The following is an 18874-nucleotide window of genomic DNA, read 5'->3' as shown; positions in this document are numbered from 1 at the left end:
CTGAGAAATACCTGTACTTTTTCTTCTTAGCTATTATTTATTTATTTGTTTAATTTTTTATTACTATATTTTTTTGAGACAAAGTCTCACTCTGTTGCCCAGGCTAGAGTGCGTAGTGCAATCTTGGCTCACTGCAACCTCCGCCTTCCAGATTCAAGCAATTCTCCTGCCTCAGCCTCCCGAGTAGCTGGAATTACAGGTGCCCACCACCACACCCAGCTAATTTTTATATTTTTAGTAGAGACCGGGATTTCACCATGTTGGCCACGGTGGTCTCAAACTCCTGACCTCAACTGATCTGCCTGTCTCGGCCTCCCAAAGTGCTGGGATTACAGGCGTGAGCCACTGCACCCGGCTGCTATTATTTATTAAGCAAACCCACGGTAGGCACTGTGCTAAACTCTCTCTCTCTAAAGATATACTATTTAAAAGGTTTAAATCACCGTGAAAAATAGGTGTTATTGTTCCCACTTTACAGAAGATGAGATTAAAGTTCAAAACTATTAAGTGACTTGCTTAGGGTGACTAAGTGATGGACCTGAGATTCCGATTCATCCCAAAGATCCTAATCACAACATGTTTAAATCATTTTGAAGAGACATAAGAAGGTGTAATGCTTCCATTTGTAAAACAGTTTGTTGTAAAATCAAACTCATTTTGAGGTATGTTTTAAGCTTACCACTTGAATATTTAAATTTCATTAGAACTGGGCCTGGCGCAGTGGTGGATCACCTGAGGTCAGGAGTTTGATACCCATCCTGGCCAACATGGCGAAACTTTACTCTACTAAAAGTACAAAATACTCTACAAAATTACTACAAATACAAAAATTAGCCAGGCATGGTGGTGTGCACTGCAATCCCAGCTAATCGGGAGGCTGAGACAGGAGAATCACTTGAACCCAGGAGGCTAAGGTGAGTTGAGATTGAGCCACTGCACTTCAGCCTAGGTGACAGAGCAAGACTCCATCTCCAAAAATAATAATAAATAAATAAATAAATAAATAAATAAATAAATAAAATTTCATTAGAACTGTTCCTGGCATAGAATAGGTGGGTACTTAATTTGGTTGAACAGATACTTGGATTTACAAAAATGCAATTTATGTGCGGGACATCACTAAGGGGTTGTTGGCAGAATTAGCAGTGCATCTGTTGTATGTTGAGTGAGACAACTGCTTTTGCAGGCTCTGTGTTTGCAGCTGACCTGATGCCACAGTCATGTGCATGGTAGCTGTAGGGGCAGTGGTTCTGGTAAAGTCTTGGGACACACTCTGTCCTTAAAATTCACACTCTGTCCTTAAAAATACGTTAGTGGAAAGACTGCATCTAACAAACTGAATGTCCCTTTTGACATGTTTTTCAGTGGCATCACTATCCTGTGAGGTTGGTGGTAAATTAGGCATAGTCCCTGTTCTGCTGTCTCAGCCGCTCTGAAAGCAACAGGACTCTCATTTTGGGCTCTTAGACAAACTTGGATTCATGTAGGCAGAGCATAGAGCTATTAATCAAAATTGATAGCAATTGTAATTAGAGCTACATAGGGAAATATTATTTTTAAGGTTAATTTTGAATAATCAATGCATACATGGAATAGAGAATTCAACAAGTACCAAAACTCTCACCCTCAACCCTCACTTCCATTCACCCAGTCTCTTCCAGAAGATTTCAGAGATATCTAGACATATACAAGCACGTATATATTCATACATTATTTTTTCTCATAAAGAGTAATAACATATTTGAACAATTCTGTACATTGCTTGGAAAATAAGATTTTCTTTAAAGAGTGTCCAGCACATACAGACCAGTTAATAAATATTTTGTCAAAACCACAGTGAAATACCATCTCTCATCAGTCAGAATGGCTATTATTAAAAAGTCAGGCCAGGTGTGGTGGCTCATGTCTATAATCCCAGCACTTTGAGAGACCAAGGTGGGCGGATTACTTGAGACCAGAAGTTAGAGACCAACCTGGGCAACATGACTGTAAAAACCACGTCTCTAAAACAAAGTACAAAAATTAGCCGGGTCTAATGGCTTGTGTCTGAAGTCCCAGCTACTTGTAAGGCTGAGGTAGGAGGATCACTTGAGCCCAGGAGGCAGAGGTTGCAGTGAGGCAAGATAGCACCAGTGCACTCCAGCCTGGGGACAGGGTGAGACCCCATTTGAAAAAAAAAAAAAAAGATCAGTAAACGACAGATGCTGGAGAGGCTGTGGAGAAAAGGTAACATTTATACACTGTTTGTGGGAATGTAAATTAGTTCAGGTGCTGTGAAAAGTAGTTTGGAGATTTTTTAAATAACTTAAAACAGAACTACCATTTGACCCAGCAGTCCCACTACTAGGTATATATCCAACAGAAAACAAAATGTTCTACCAAAAAGGCACATGCACTCATGTGTTCATTGCAGCATTATTCAATAGCTAACATATGGAATCAACCTAGGTGCCCATGGATGGTGGACAGGATAAAGAAAATGTGGTGCATATACATCATGGAATACTATGCAGTCGTAAAAAAAAATGAAATCATGTCCTTTGCAGCAACATGGATGCAGCTGGAGGCCATTATCCTAAGTGAATTAATGCAGGAACAGAAAACCAAATGCTGCATGTTCTCACTTACAAGACTTATAAGCGGGAGCTAAATATTGGGTGCTTTTGGACATAAAGATGACAACAATAGACAATGAGGACTACTAGCCATGGGAGAGAGGGAGTCGGGACAAGGGTTGAGAAACCAACTGTTGGGTACTATGCTCAGTACCTGGGTGACAGGATCATTTATATCCCAAACCTCAGCATCACACAATATACCCAGGTAACAAGCCTGCCTGTGTACCCCCTAAATATAAAACAAATGTTGAAAGAGGAGAAAAAATAATAAATATTTTGTTTTGTTTAAAAAATAATTCACGGCCGGACACAGTGGCTCATGGCTGTAATCCCAGCACTTTGGAAGGCTGAAGTGGGCAGATGACTTGAGCTCAGAAGTTCAAAACCAGCCCAGGCAACATGGTGAAACCCCATCTCTACCAAAAATATACCCCTGTAGTCCCAGCTACTCAGAAGGCTGGGGTGGAAGAATCACTTGAGCCTGGGAGGTGGAGGTTGCAGTAAGCCAAGACTATGCCACTGCACTCCAGCCTGGACAACAGAGCAAAACCCTATCTCAGAAAAAAAGAAAAAATAATAAATTAATGAAAAATAAAAAATAATTCACAAAAGCAACATGCAAGAGGGAAAGGGTGGGAGAAGGAATATCTGCATAGTAATACCATACCACAGTTACACTCAGAAAGACTCGCCTAGGAAGCCAGGGTTCTAATCTTTCATGAATTCTTCTGGTCTAGAAGGAAGCTATATGGTATAGCAAAAAAAACATAGGGCTTAGAGTCAAACTCACACAGAATGTGTTCCATATTTATTAGCCCAGCAGTCAATGAACTGAAATTTCTCACAGGGAACCACACAGCCTGGTGCTGGGCACATGGTAGATTTTACACAGCAATGATAAAAACTTCTGCTCTTTCATGAATCTTATCTATAGTCGTTTGGCTCAATTTCAACTTGGGTCTTGTTGCAATAGTCTATCTATGATGAAAAAAACACCTGGTGGTAGTTTTCCTCTTCTCTGAAAGCAACGGCTAGCATTTATGGAGTATTACTATTGCCAGGCATCGTACGAAGCACTGTGCCAATGTGATCACATTTAATACTCATCACGACCCTACAAGGTAGTAACTATTCTTGCTATTATCTTTAGACAAGAAACTGAAGAGAAACATAAGATAACTTACTCACTGTTTCCTCAGGTAAACAGACTCTCAGCTGGCTGACCCCAACGTGCCTGCTCCTCACAGTCCTTGCCTGCCTCTTGTCTGCATCAAATGGTCTTATTCTCTGTAGACATAACCCTTGGACACCCCAGAAGAGAAACGGAGTTGTTACTACCTCAGCTCAGTTCTGGCACACACCCCCAAAGCTGGAGGCAGCTTTTTAATGTATTACAACTACAAATCACAGGACAAGGCAGCCTTTGACCCCACATGTCAGAGATCCCACAGTATTCTTTTCTGTGTTGGCCAGCCGGCAAGAGTTTTTATTGAGGTGCATTTTCTGGCTTCTCTTACTTCTGCCTCCCAACCAAACTATCCCTGAGAACATCCTTGCCTTCTAGTCACTTGCCATCACAGCAGGCTTCCTATAATTCCTGCAGCGTAATGCAAAAAGAAAGGGGGGGAAAGTGTTGACTGAGATTCCTGGCAAACATTATTTAAGCTGAAGAAAAGCACTGCAGATTGACTATTAGACACTATTAGACGATTAGTGCTGGTAATGCCAGGATGCTTTCTTGTCAGCATTCCAGTCTGAGATTTTTATGACTGTTTAATTACCAACACTCTCCCCCATTGCCAGGATGTGCCTCTCCAAAACCCTACTGGAAGTTCAGTGTCGATTACAACCAGCTACGTGCACTTCCTACATGGTAGATCTTTAATAGCTTGCTTTATTCTGTGGCACTAGCAGAAATCATCCAGATAATGGCTCCAAATTTCCCTTTTAAATCTTGTATTTTTTCCCCATGTACCATGAAAATAGAACTGTTTTCTTTCTGCTGAAGAGTAATTTTCCTGGTAATGATATTTAAGAAGGAGTTTATTTCAAAATGTCCACATTCATCTTACATGTTATCTGGAGATTCATTCGTGATTTTGTTTAGCCATTTGAATAATTGTGGGAATTACATATTTGATGTCAATGTTGAAAGAGGAGTTTAATCTACAGAGGGTGAGTTTGTCAAGAAAAGGGCATTGCTACAGAAATAGGCAGTTGTTTTATAGAGAAACAAACGGAATCCTTATCCCAAAAACAGTATACTCACTAGTCAACAATGTCTCTGACAATGTCTAGGAAACTAGAGAAGACAATCTTAGTGCTAAAATAATATTCAGGTTTTTAAATGGTAGCTAACAATTTTTTAGAAATCTATGTGTACAAAAATAGATTTTTCAAAACTGAATAAACATAGTTCTTAAACAATGATGAGCAAAATAGTTTTGCTTATATGGCACCAGCAAATGGGGAAAACTTTAGTTCTTGTTGAATACATGGGAGAAACAGAAATCCTCATTGAGGCAGGAAGGGAGCGAGGCAGTCATTTCAATATACTGAGCCCTGAACACCCAGCCTTACCTCCCACATGGTTATCTGTCAGATTGATCAGATTGGTTTGTATAAAGTCAACAGTGATAACTTTATGTTTATGGTGGCAGTGTTCTAATTTATTATCAGTACTAATGATAATTATCAACTTCATACAGTTTGTAATGATATTGAGAAATTTTCGAATAGCAACTCTTAAGAAAGCTCTCCTGTCTGGGGAGATGAAGGAGCTGCCTTAAGATAAGAATACAGACTAGACAGTATCTTAAAAGTCCTTTTGGCCCTGTGTTATGATGATGAATATTGTGTATGGTGGAACTTTTCCACGGGCATAATTTAATCTGTCCTTTCTCTGTTGTAGATACTGCTGCTACCAACTCATTTCCTTCAATCCTCTTTTATTAGGTTGGTGCAAAATTAATTGTGGATTTGCCATTACTTTCAAAAACAAAAACAAAAGTGGCTTCCAAAGCTCAAATCTCACAGTAGATTAGAGCTTTGTACACAACATTGTGAGCTAATTTGAAGCTGAAGCTTTAAAACTTGGTGCTTCCTTTCCATCAAATTACTCGAAGTTTAGGTTCCTCTAAAAGCAGAGTCTATTTGAGACAAGGACCTAGGTACAGGTAGTTGATTTCAGAGATGATCTCAAGAAGTGGAATGAAGGGCCGAGAGATTGATACAGGGAAGAATGGAGAGTCCTTAAAGAATGAATACTGAGCTGGTTACCACTTTGGGCAACTGGGGAGGAATCTGACTGGGGACAATTTGAGGAATTATTCAGAATGCACTTAGAATAATGATACCCCCCACCTCCCATAAGTTTGAAGGCTGGAGCATTATCCAACAACCCCTCACCCCTCCTCTCTCCACTTACCTCCTCCTTCCCAGCCTCACATTAACTCCTCCATACTTGGCCGAGTGGGTTCTGCAGTTTTGCAGAAAGTTCTGAAGCAGAGGAGCTGAGGAGCCTTAAGACAGGAAGTCCTCACTGGTTAAAGGAACTGCTCATCACATCTGCCATTAAAATCAGATGTGGTTCAAGTCAGGAGTAGTCAAAGACTTGGGCCATGGAATCCCATTAGCAGCTGCCACATTTTTTAATTGCTTGTACTCCCCTGCCCTGCATCTCTACCTCCCAGCCCACTTCCCTCCTGCTCACACTCTGCCTTGTGCTTTTCACCCACAGTCTTCCATGGCCCCTGTAAGTCAGCTTGCCTCTCTCCTTATTCCCAGCTCCCTCTCCCTCCTGCATGCCTAGTTCAACTGTGCGATTCTGCCACCCTGGCTTTTCTTCCTTCCTCTCTAGCTAAAATCATCTTTGTTTAGGAGCCCCATCTTTCTTATCTGACTTTCCATTTCATTAAAACAACAAAAACAAACATAGTTTCCAAAGCTCAAATCTTACATTAGATTAGAGATTTGTACACAACACTGTGAGCTAATTTGCAGCTGAATCTTTAAAATCTGGTGCTTCCTTTCCATCAAATTACTCAAACCTTCTTCCCCACTCCATGTTCCCTAAAAGGGAATCTCAACTAAAAATAGCTTTCAGTGTTTGAAAGCAGTAATGTGGTGTGGGCTGAGGAGCTCAACTTGTGCATGTGTGGAGAGAACTTTATTCTGAGAGTCTCAGGAGACACATATCCCTTACCTGGCAGGTGACACAAGATGAAGGGACTCTGTGTTCTCTTGCAGCAATGAAGTCATGTAATGGAACTAATTAAAGCAGGCAGGCCTGGGCCCATGGCTGTCACTCATCTCAAAGCCCAGACTTTGTCAGAGTGTACAAGAGCTCTGACTGGCCATATTACCCATGTGTTGGGCAGGGTCCCCTGAAACAGGGCTCCTTTGCAGAGTACCCAGGTTGAACCTATAGCAAAAAGGCTGGCACACCTCCAAAGCCTTCTGCTGTCTTCCATGGGTTTCCTCTGTAGCTTCAGAGACCTAAAAGATCTTGGCAGAGCCTGAAGTAATCTTTTTCTTTCATGGAGAATAAGCCTGAGTTTCAGACCCTCTAGCTCTAACTCCATTAAACATGCCTCTCTTGAGTTCCCAACACATTGTCTTTGCTTCAGTTGCATTGCTAATTGCGATGTAGTATAGTTCATCTTCAAATGTCTGCTGCCTTCCCCACTAGACTGGAAACACCCTGTGGCAGGAGCCATTTCCTAGCAATAACAATAGCTGCCATTTACTGGACATTCAGTATGTGCTAGGTATTGTCTTAGGGTTCTAAACATATTTCATGTTCTTTATGGTAGTATTTCTGGGCAGATATTATCATCCTCTTTTGTAAATCAGAAAATTTGAGAGAGGTCAAATATGCCCAGGGATATACAGCTTTTCAAGGACATAAGAGGAACTTGGGCCCAGCCGCCTATCTATCTGAGCCAGTGCAACTAACTGGTGAGCTGTACAGCCCCCTCACTGCTTCAGTATATGTGTCTCCTGGTCAAGAAACCAACTAGGAGTGAATGAAGGGCTTAGCACTTCATTCATTAGAGTGGGCTTAGCAAACTCAGCAAACTCTAGGCTCATCTCACACATTTATTTACTTTGTCCATTTGGAAATAATGCCAATCACACTCATCCATCTACACTGAAGAAATGCCATGTTTTTTGCCTTCTAAAAATAACTTTAATTGGCTTTTTGTATAGTTTGTAGCACTGGAGTATTGACTTTTAGTCTTTTCTAAGTATAAATCATATGTAGTATATATATGTATGTATGAATATGCAATATATATATATATATGTCGTATATAGCTCCTTTGAACCTGCTTTGTTCATATAGCCACAACATAACACCATGAGTATTCTCCCTATTAAAGTATCATTGCTGCAACATAGTCAGAACAAGTGTTGTGACTGGATAATCAGATTGGAAGGGAATTTTGAGGTCATTACCCAGCTTTATCTAAACTAATGGTCTCCAATGGAACAGAACAGAGGCCTCAGAAATAATACCACATATCTACAACCATCTGATCTTTGACAAACCTGACAAAAACAAGAAATGGGGAAAGGATTCCCTATTTCATAAATGGTGCTGGGAAAACTGGCTAGCCATTTGTAGAAAGCTGAAACTGGATCCCTTCCTTACACCTTATACAAAAAGTAATTCAAGATGGATTAGAGACTTAAATGTTAGACCTAAAACCAAAAAAACCATAGAAGAAAACCTAGGCAATACCATTCAGGACGTAGATGTGGGCAAGAACTTCATGACTAAAACACCAAAAGCAATGGCAACAGAAGCCAAAATTGACAGATGGGATCTAATTAAACTAAAGAGCTTCTGCACAGCAAAAGAAACTGCCATCAGAGTGAACAGGCAATCTACAGAATGGGAAAAAATTTTGCAATCTACCCATCTGACAAAGGGCTAATATCCAGAATCTACAGAGAACTTTAACAAATTTACAAGAAAAAAATCAAACAACCCCATCAAAAGGTGGGCAAAGGATATGAACAGACACTTCTCAAAAGAAGACATTTATGCAGCCAACAGACGTATGAAAAAATGCTCATTATCACTGGTCATCAGAGAAATGCAAATCAAAACCACAATGAGATACCATCTCACACCAGTTAGAATGGCAATCATTAAAAAGTCAGGAAACAACAGGTGCTGGAGAGGATGTGGAGAAATAGGAACACTTTTACACTGTTGGTGGGACCGTAAACAAGTTCAACCATTGTGGAAGACAGTGTGGTGATTCCTCAAGGATCTAGAGCTAGAAATACCATTTGACCCAGCAATCCCATTACTGGGTATTTGCCCAAAGGATTATAAATCATGCTACTATAAAGACACATGTGCACGGATGTTTATTGTGGCACTATTCACAGTAGCAAAGACTTGGAACCAACCCAAATGTCCATCAGTGATAGACTGGATTAAGAAAATGTGGCACATATACACCATGGAATACTATGCAGCCATAAAAAGGATGATATCCATGCAGGGACATGGATGAAGCTGGAAACCATCATTCTCAGCAAACTATCACAAGGACAGGAAACCAAACACCGCATGTTCTCACTCATAAGTGGGAATTGAACAATGAAAACACTTGGTCACAGGGTGGGGAACATCACACACCAGGACCTGTCATGGGGTGGGGGACAGGGGGAGAGATAGCACTGGGAGAAATACCTTATGTAAATGATGGGTTGATGGGTGCAGCGGGCCAGCATGGCACATGTATACCTATGTAATGAGCCTGCACGTTGTGCACATGTACCCTAGAACTTAAAGTATAATAAATAAATAAATAAATAAATAAATAAATAATTTAAAAATGAAAAAAAATAAACGAATGGTCTCAAAGTTATTTTTAACTATGACTCATTTTTTTCCTCAAGAAATCTACATAAAACATCAATAGGTAGCATAAATAAAAACTGGAATTATGGTTATATTTATATGAATTTATTTTGTAAGTACAGCTTTGTCACATTTACTCATTAAAAAGCCAGCCAATTAGAGTAATAAGGCTCGTTCAACCAGGCAGCAATGTTTAATTGGAAGTTAGGGATGACATCTGAGGTTTTATGTAAGCCTCAGTATCTTGTCTTCATTGCATAGGAGTTGGGGGGTCATGGTCCACACAGGTATTTGTAACATCATCGTTTAACAGATGCCCCTGGAATTAGCTAAATACAGGCTACAGGAGAAGCCTGATTTCAAGTCTGCACAAAAATGAGTTAACCTTGTAGCAGCATCCAAACTTTGGTGTTCCAGCATATCCAAGTTTTATATAAGACACATTTAAATGCACAGGTGCCACTTTTTCTTACCATTTTTTAAATAGTCAAAAGTAAATTCTCATTAAAAAGTGAAATCTTACACAAATATGTGTATAATCCCTTAAAATGCACTTTATAGAAGTCTAGGGTTCCCTGACACCCTAGGGTTTTCTGAAATTCAGCTAGGAAATCACTGATTTAGCTTTCCCTAAAAGTCTAACACATTAATAAAAGCTGCAAAAGAAGGAGGCTACCTAGGCTGCCTCAGGAATACACCCAAGTATTTAAATCCCCTAATGATGGTCAGAAAATTCCTTCTCATGCCTGACTTAAGTTTCCTAAGCTGGTGCCTAAGCTTAGCATAGTATATAGAAGGCTCTTTGAAAAGACTTGTTGACTGACAGATGGAGGCTCCTGTGGAAGGGTAAGGTAGGTGATTGGCCACTCTTCTTCTCACCAAATAACTATGATCTAGTCTCCCACTCACTCCTGACTTGGTACTGTGATTGCCACGATTAGGCAGCATCATTTTCTGATTAGCCCAACATCCTGCCAAAACAGTAATGACTTCTTCAAGTCACCTCTGCATAGAAAACATTTGGCTTGATACATTTTTACAGTGTGGGTTTGCAAAAGATATTGATCAGTGCTCTTCATAGCACTTATGTGAAGCTCTAATACTTCTCGTCAAAACTCAGTATAGGATAGAGGTCATTGCACTGGGTCAGGCAAGAAAGGAAAAGTCAGTAATTCAAGTTGTCCACTTGAGCCAGTAATTGAATGTTCAATAGTTGTCTGGGGAGTTGGATTCATTTGCAGCAGATAAAAACAGGAGATGGTAGGCAGATCTGAGGCATACGGAAAAGACCCAGTTATCAGAATAGGGTCACGGGGCCAGAGAGTCAGGAGGACTTGATACTCACTGGCCATGCATTGTGCTGATGGCACATAAATCTATCCTTTCTGGCCCACATGAGACTCGTGTGAGAACAGGGAGGATACTGGGCCCTCAGACAGGGGCCAAGGAGGGAGCTGGAGGGAGAGGAGAGCCTCACTGTCTGGGGTGCCAGAGAAGGTCTAATATGCTCAGGATTGGGCTGCCCCAAAGTGCACATGGGAATTTTCTCCACAGTCTTATGACATAGGTTATTTATGTTGGATAGTGAGCTTTTCCTCGTTTTGCTGCCAGCTCCTTTGCCCTAACCCATGTACTTACTGCATCACCGATCACGGGAAGGTTTGATGGCTACCCAGGCATTTAAGAGAATTTGGAAGCTGTGCTCTAATCCTGGAAGGAAGTATAAAATTTTAATTGAACTACGTAGACAGTTTGAAATCGTTTTACAAATAGGAGGGCAAGGCTTTTTGAGCCTTGTCCGCCATTCGTGTAAGTGGAATTCTTCATGAGAGACAGAAAGGTTAGGCTCATTCCATGGCATGAGGAATGATGTGAGCAAAGGTGAAATCTGGGAGAGTAAGTGTAGTGAGTAGAGCAGACACCAGCACACTATGTTGGCTTTTCTGTCTTCCCTGTCTCTCTTTCCCTACATCCTGGTTTGTGCTTCCTGGATTCACCTCTCAAATAAACCTCCAGCACTCACGTCCTTGTCTTGGGTTCTGCTTTTGGGGGAAGGCAAACTAAGACAGCGAGTTCAACCTTCTTCAACTGAACGTCATAGCTTTGGGGGAGAATTACATGGAGCAATGATGGATGGCAAGGATACCCACCAGATCAGCCATCTCCACCTGGGCAAGCTAGACAGACTTGGACCAACCAATTGTCCATGCCTCTAAGAAACTAGGAGTGTGCCTGAATAGATAAGGGAGTTTATTCAGTAGTATTAACTCATACAATCACAAGATCCCATAAAAGGCTGTCTGCAAGATGAGGAGCAAGGAAGCCAGTCCAAGTCCCAAAGCTGAAGATCTTGAAGTCCAATGTTTGAGGGCAGGAAGCATCCAGCACTGGAGATAGATGTAAGCTGGGAGGCTAGGCCAGTCTGACCTTTTCACGCTTCTCTGGCTGCTTTATATTCTAGCGACACTGGCAGCTGATGAGATGGTGCCCACCCAGATTGAGGGTGGGTCTGCCTTTCTCAGTCCACTGACTCAAATGTTAATCTCCTTTGGCAACACCCTCACAGACACACCCAGGATCAATACTTTGCATCCTTCAATCCAGTCAAACTGACACTCAATATTAGCCATCACCAGGTTAATGAGTTCCTTCTCTATTCAATCCCTCTGCTGTTGGACAAACCTTTTACCTTGCTGTTTGCTTCCGAGATGGTGAGAGAGTTTGGGTTTGAAGCAGATGCTGATCAGTGACCTTCACCACACTTTCCTAGTCACAGTATCATAGTTGTTCTGAACCTACCAAGTCAAGCCAAGAGACAGCATCCTTCCTTTGTGTGTGTGTGTGTAGAATTGACACTCTTGCCTTCGCTCTTGTAACATTTGGAGTTTATAGGGAACCACAGAGAGAAAACATCCTCTATTTTGATTTCTTCCTGGTAGTTTTACTTTCTCTAAACTTTTTGTTTGGTTCTAGTGGCTCCACAGTGCCTCCTACTCAGCCCTCCAAAACCCAAACTTCCCACCTGTCAAACCATCCTAAGTCCTTATTTCCCTTCCCCTTCCAGAAGCAGTTAGGAGGAAGGGGGTGTGGTCAGAACCAGACCCACTTCTAACATTTTCAGAGCCCAAAACATGAGTATGAATGGAGGTCCATATACTATAGGTCTAAATATGTTAACATTATCAATCAAATTTACAAACATGCAATAAAATATATTTGGCCACCTTCTTTGCCAAAGCCTAATGAAGAGAAGCTGGTGGGAGACCACGGGGAGAAGGGGCCCTGGCCTGAAGTCCATCCCCTCTTCTCTTCCCACCCCTGGTTCCACAGGCACTGCAACATGAATCCTGCTCACATGTGTGGACAGCCCAGCATGCAAGCTCTATCCATGCCCTGCCCCTGTAAACGTGGCTCCCTTTGCCCTCCTGGAGCCTAGAGGTTTTATGAAAGCAGTGGCACAGTGACCCTCAGGAGGACAGACAGGGAGGACAGATGCTCACAGGCCCTGGGTCCAAGCTTGGAGCCTTTGCATCCTTCAATCCAATTAAATTGACACTCAGTATTAGCCATCACACCAATTAGACAATTCCAGGGTCCAGAAGGGAACATAGGCTCCAATTGGGCCTATCCCCTTGGCCTGGAGGACTCTCCCTTACATGGGAAGAAAGACAGCCAGCAAAATACCAGAGCACAGCCCTCTAAGAATAAAAGGGACGAAGGCCTCCCTAGCCTGGTTCAAAGGGCAGGACTGCTCAGGGCTGATGGACAAGACACATCTAGTACCTCTTTTCTTCCATCTCAAACCTGTCCGTGGCACTACTGAATGGCTCTTTTTTGAGGAAAGAGGGCTTTGTTTTTCATTTTATTTTTGCTTTCTCTAAATATGCCCTGCAGATCTTTCCTTTAACAGTGTGGGGACTGAACAAGCAGCTTCTGGCCCTGGCCCTGTTTCTGTATCTGGAGCAACACAATAGAACATCTGCCTTGACCCGGACTGCCTTCCACTCTGCACATCATTTCCCATCTGTGCCAGGAGAGGGGTGAAGCTGTCAATACATATCAACTGTATGGACTCCTGCCCGTTCTCTGCTACAAGGGCTGGAAGCTTCCCTGTGATGAAGAAAGGCAACCTCAATGCTTCGGAGGCTTAACACTATTTGCCCACCCAAGAATCCATCAGGAAAACTGAAATTATAGAGTACATTGTGGTGAAGTTGTAACAAAACAGCAACTGATGAATATGAGTTTTTGTCACATTCCCTAGGCCACTGGAGTCACCCAATCATTCCTTCAGCTTCGGCTGACTCTGCAAAGGGCTCTGTGTTCTAGCTCTCGACTTGTGCAGTGGGAGAAGAGTTTTAATATAGAGTGGCCCATTTGAGCGGGGTTCAATGGGCTGCACCACAGACTCTGGGATAGCAGGTGATATTTCATATCGCCTAGGCAGCACTGAAAGGAACATTAAGCTGCATTTCCATTATCAGTGAGGTCCGTAGTGTCCTGAGGATCAGAATCCCAGCATTCTAATCAGTCTGCCTAATATTTTCCGGGGCAGCCTCCTAAAATCCTATGATTGGTTTGCATAGGAAGTCTGAACCACCTTTCTTAAGGGAAAAGTGATCTACAAGAATGCCCGGAGCATGATGAGCCGAGGAGAGATTCAGTGACAAGTTAAAGAGCCTTGTACTATGAACAAAAGGATCACTTCTGGGGAACCTAAGGATTTCTGCAGAGAGGAGTGGCTCATTTGGCTGGAGTATTAAAATCCACGAAAACTGCTGAAAGATCAGTAAGGAAATTTCTGTTCAGAGAGGCCCAGACCCCAGTCTTAGCCTTTGCCCTCGTGTGAATTACTCTGCAGACCCCAAACCACCTAATAGTGCTAGAAAAAAATCTTCTATTTCTCATGTTAAATCATGAAATTTTATAAGTTTAGGTTGAAGAGAAAAGCAAGGACATCTAAACCGAATACCAATGTCATGCTTAGTTCCTCTGCAAGGTGCCGCCAAGCTGACTTTCATCCTCCATGGGACACCTTAAAGGAGAGGGAACTCACTGCTTGCAGCTGTGGACATTTCTGATTACTAAAAGTTCTCATTATCTATCAAAGTCCTGAACATCAAGTGTCTAAAAACAGAGACCTATATCTTAACCTCTAGCATCCTCCCCAAATGAGGGAGGATGTGTATTTGCAAAGTCAGCTCCTGGAATAGATGTCACACTGCAAGTATTGACCTTCACAAAAATAGAATATTTTGCCTAGAATGTTGGCTAAGGAATCAGTTTCATTTTGTGTGTGGCTGTGTGAAGAAAATAACATTTTATTCTGTGAATAGTTTTAGTAGGGATACAAATTTCAGGTTACTAATGCATGAAAACACTTTAAAGTATATTTCAAGTGAAAATTGTCAATAATCATGATAATAGAATTCTGCACAGAATATATTCTTCTCAGGCAGTCAGTCTGTGGCAGACATGCTTGAGGTAGGAAAATTTATGCCTGTATTCATTCATTCATTTATTTATACATTCATCAAATATTTATTGACTACCAACTATGGGCTCAGCCCTAAAATGACGGGGATGAAAGACCGGAGTTTCTTCCCCTAAGAAGGAGCTCAGAATCTAGCGGGAAAGATGATGATGTAAACAACTCATTATGACACTGAGAAGAGATGCCAAGGGTTCTGTGGAACTGAGGATGTGCACCTGGATTAACTCAGAAGGAATTTTCCAGGGTAAATGGGACATCGCAGATTGATATCAGCTGGTTCTCTTCATTGCCTCCTCCAGAATCTCCAGTTCCTTGATGAGTTAGAGGTTTGGCTTTTTTTACTAACCTTCACTCGGATTACTTTCTCAAAACAGTCTCTCCACTCCTGTGTGAGTGGGACAGCATGATGAATAAAGGATGCACTTAATAAGCGAAACAAGGAGGGGGGAAAAAAGAAAGAAAGGAGAAGAATGCTACCTCTCCTAATTACCTGTTGCTTTAACCTCTGGCAATTGGACCCTTTGGTCTTCTGTGCCAAGTAACTGTCTCAGTGTTGACATCACGTGCAATCTTCATGGAACCTTTATCGAGTCTCCCACCCTTTCACCCACTTTGTTTGTTTATCATACCTTCTAGGCATCCTCTTTTATTTATTGCTTCTTTCAAAGAGACCTTTATATTATGAAACCCAAGTCTGTTTTCTTTTTTTTGTTTTTAACCATTTATCCTCCCCAGATACACAACTCATGGGATGTTAACTAAAATTTGCTATTGCTTTCTGGGCTCTGTTGAGTAAGTAGCCTTACTTTTTGATGAGAACCAAGAAACCTGAGCATTGGATAAAAATAAAATATAAATTCCACTAAAATACAAGCAAGTTATCCTTCATTCACAGGTAGGCGAATGAACCAAATTTCCTTCTTTCACAAGGATACTGTGAGCTTAATGAGGCCAAACAAACGCATGTTTTGACTCACTCAGTTAGGCTAAATTTGCTTTGGAGAAGTGAATGGGTTAAAGTCAAGACTGAATGATCTGGAATGCATCTTTTTGAAGGAAATGGAGCTATGCATGTAGAGGAGAATGAAAATTAAGGGGATGTTACAAGACAAAGGTTGGCTATATTTTTTTATAACTTCTGCAGTTGTGTATTGAAAGGGAATTTGACTGTGATGGAGATTTATGTCTTGAAGATAAATGAAATTTCTCCAATTTGTGCTATTATGTAGCTCATCTTTTCACAGAAATCCAAGACTACTGACAGATCAAGAGGTTTCACATTTCAGATCCTTTCAGCATTCAGCAAATGCAATAAATATCAGAGGTGGCCGGTGTTGAATGTAAGAGCAGATGTTGTTTCTGCAGGAAGCAGGATGGAAACTTACATCTACTGGCTTGCTGCAACTTTGAGGAGACTTTCTTCTATACCTTCCTCTAAATGTGACTTGAAACCTTCTGCCGTGATATTTTAATAAACTTTCTATATCCTGATGTTTCCTTTAAGGGTATCATTCTTGCCCAAGTTACCACCTTGACAAGAGACTATCTCCATAGCCCATCTGTTAGTTCAATTAACAGAGGCTTCTGAGATTTTTGCTTGGGGACTCAGCATTTATATTTATACCTCATCCTCTAAGAGTAATTCTTGCAAATAATCTTTGGGAATGGTGGCTGCTTCCTATCTAGATTTGAAGATCCTGCTTTTAATGAAGAATGCTTTTGCCAGAAAAAAAAAGGACTTAAAATATCTACCTCCATGATTCCATGTCTTTCTGGAGTGTGGATTTATTTTTTGTGGCCAAATCACCTTCTGTGAAATGAAGTATTTGTATCTTACTTATGAGGGCCAGGCTCAAGTTCTCTTGGGACAACTGAATTGCACAGCTGGCTGGAATTGACACCACAAGTTTTGACTCTTTCTAAAGACAGTATTATGGATGGCTTGCACACACTGGCTTCTTAAATGTAATCAAATGGAGGAGCGGTTCTGTCTCTGTGGTGGGCAAAAGAGAGTGTTTCAGAAATACAGGTGGAAGGTGCTCTTTGTGTCTGTGCTGAGCAAAAAAATAAATTCTGGTCTGGTAAACTGCATCCAACTCAGTTTGACCAGACAAGCCAAATTTACATGTTTCTGGTATGGAAAGACCTTAAACATACAAAGAATGTGATATGGCAGACACTAATCAATGAACCCCTTAATCCAAATATACTCTAGCCTATGACAGACTCTAGCCTCTTCTTGGCTCCAACACTCTTTTGTTCCTGGGTTTCCTCTTTTAAATAATAATTGTAAGTATTTTTATAGAGTCCTTTACAGGTAAAAATGTACATTATCTCTTGTAATGCCTACATCAAATTATTATTAATGGGAATGAACTGTAATTACACACCACAACATGAGTGAATCTCAAACATGTTACACAGTGTGAAAGAAGCCAGATGTACACAAAAAAGTACATATTGTATGATTCAATATTTTTTTTTGAGATCGAGTCTCACTCTGTTGCCCAGGCTGGAGTGCAGTGGTGCAGTCTTGGCTCGCTGCAACCTCCAACTCCCAGGTTCAAGCGATTCTTCTGCTTCAGCCTCCCAAGTAGCTGGGACTACAGGCACCCGCCACTATGCCCAGCTAATTTTTGTATTTTTAGTAGAGATGGGGTTTCACCATATTGGCCAGGCTGGTCTCCAATTCCTGACCTCGCAACCCACCCGCCTCGGCCTCCCAAAGTCCTGGGATTACAGGCATGAGCCACCATGCCCAGCCTGTATGATTCAATTTATAGAAAAATATAGAAAAAGCAAATCAGAAAACAGATCAGTAGCTACTTTTCTGTGGGGTGGGGTGACTGAAAAGGAACATGAGGGAAATGTCTACACAGATGAAAATGAAACCTATGAAATGCATGTAATATGTATTTATCCAGACTGAAAGATGCATGTAAGGTCTGAGTACTTCACTGTGTGTAGATTATGCCTGAATTTTTAAAAATATTATTTCTCTCAGGTGTATCTATAGATGAGGAGGCTGAACTTTAGAAAGATGAAATAAGTTGTCCATTCTCATGCAGCTGAAAGAGAGAACTGCACCTCAGCCCAGATGATCCTAACTCTTTAGTTCAGGTTTTTCCACCTAAAACAATTTCCAGGAATGACAATATTTATATTACTCCACTATGGAGTCAATGCATTTTAGGTGCTTTTCTTCCTGGGAATAGAGATGGGTTTCTGAAACCACATGACAGGGTACTGGCAATAGTAACCAGGAGAAGACGGTGTGCAGCATGTGTAATGGTTAATGCTAGTGCTGGATCATAAAGCCTGAGTTCAAATTCCCACTCTGCCACTTATTATGCAGCATAAGAAGTTGGGTGAGTCTACCTGCCTGAGATTCAGCTTCTTCATATGGAAAATAAACTGTAGTGAGACATAAATCTGATCATTCATGGACTGTTCGTAGTTGCCTATGAACTATCACTGAATGATGGCTATGATTCTTCTTCACAGTTTTGGTTAAAGGATGAATAAAAGCCCCTGTGGTACTAATAAGTTTACCATGTTATTACAGTGGCTTACAATGTGACATTTTTGTCTCCACTGAACTTTTCTAAGTTTTTACATAATTAATTTATCATCATATAAAAAATGCATATAAAATTAGACTTAATAGTGCTTCTATCCTTGACCTCCTTGTTTGGCAACAGGAATTGTTGAGAAATTCAGGATGGTGTGTACCTCATTCACTATATGAATAATGTCTATATATATATATATATATTTTCGAGACCCAGTCTCGCACTGTCGCCCAGGCTGGAGTGCAGTGGCGCAATCTCGGCTCACTGCAAGCTCTGCCTCCCAGGTTCACGCCGTTCTCCTGCCTCA

General features: G+C 41.2%; 1 protein-coding gene and 1 long non-coding RNA gene across 2 annotated transcripts in view; both read left to right on the top strand.

The window, feature by feature from the left end:
* Window positions 1-18874, top strand: part of SNTB1 (syntrophin beta 1) — a 284016-nt gene that overhangs the window by 80698 nt on the left and 184444 nt on the right. The window lies entirely within an intron of this gene.
* Window positions 9493-17468, top strand: LOC108587350. The gene is made up of 2 exons (XR_002524111.2): window positions 9493-15321; window positions 15891-17468. It is a non-coding gene; the product is annotated as an uncharacterized LOC108587350 (long non-coding RNA).

The sequence above is a fragment of the Papio anubis genome, chromosome 8 (assembly GCF_008728515.1).
Source record: "Papio anubis isolate 15944 chromosome 8, Panubis1.0, whole genome shotgun sequence".
Lineage (NCBI taxonomy): Eukaryota > Metazoa > Chordata > Mammalia > Primates > Cercopithecidae > Papio > Papio anubis.
The sequence above is the reverse complement of the archived record's forward strand: the minus strand, read 5'-3'. Positions and strand labels throughout refer to the sequence as shown.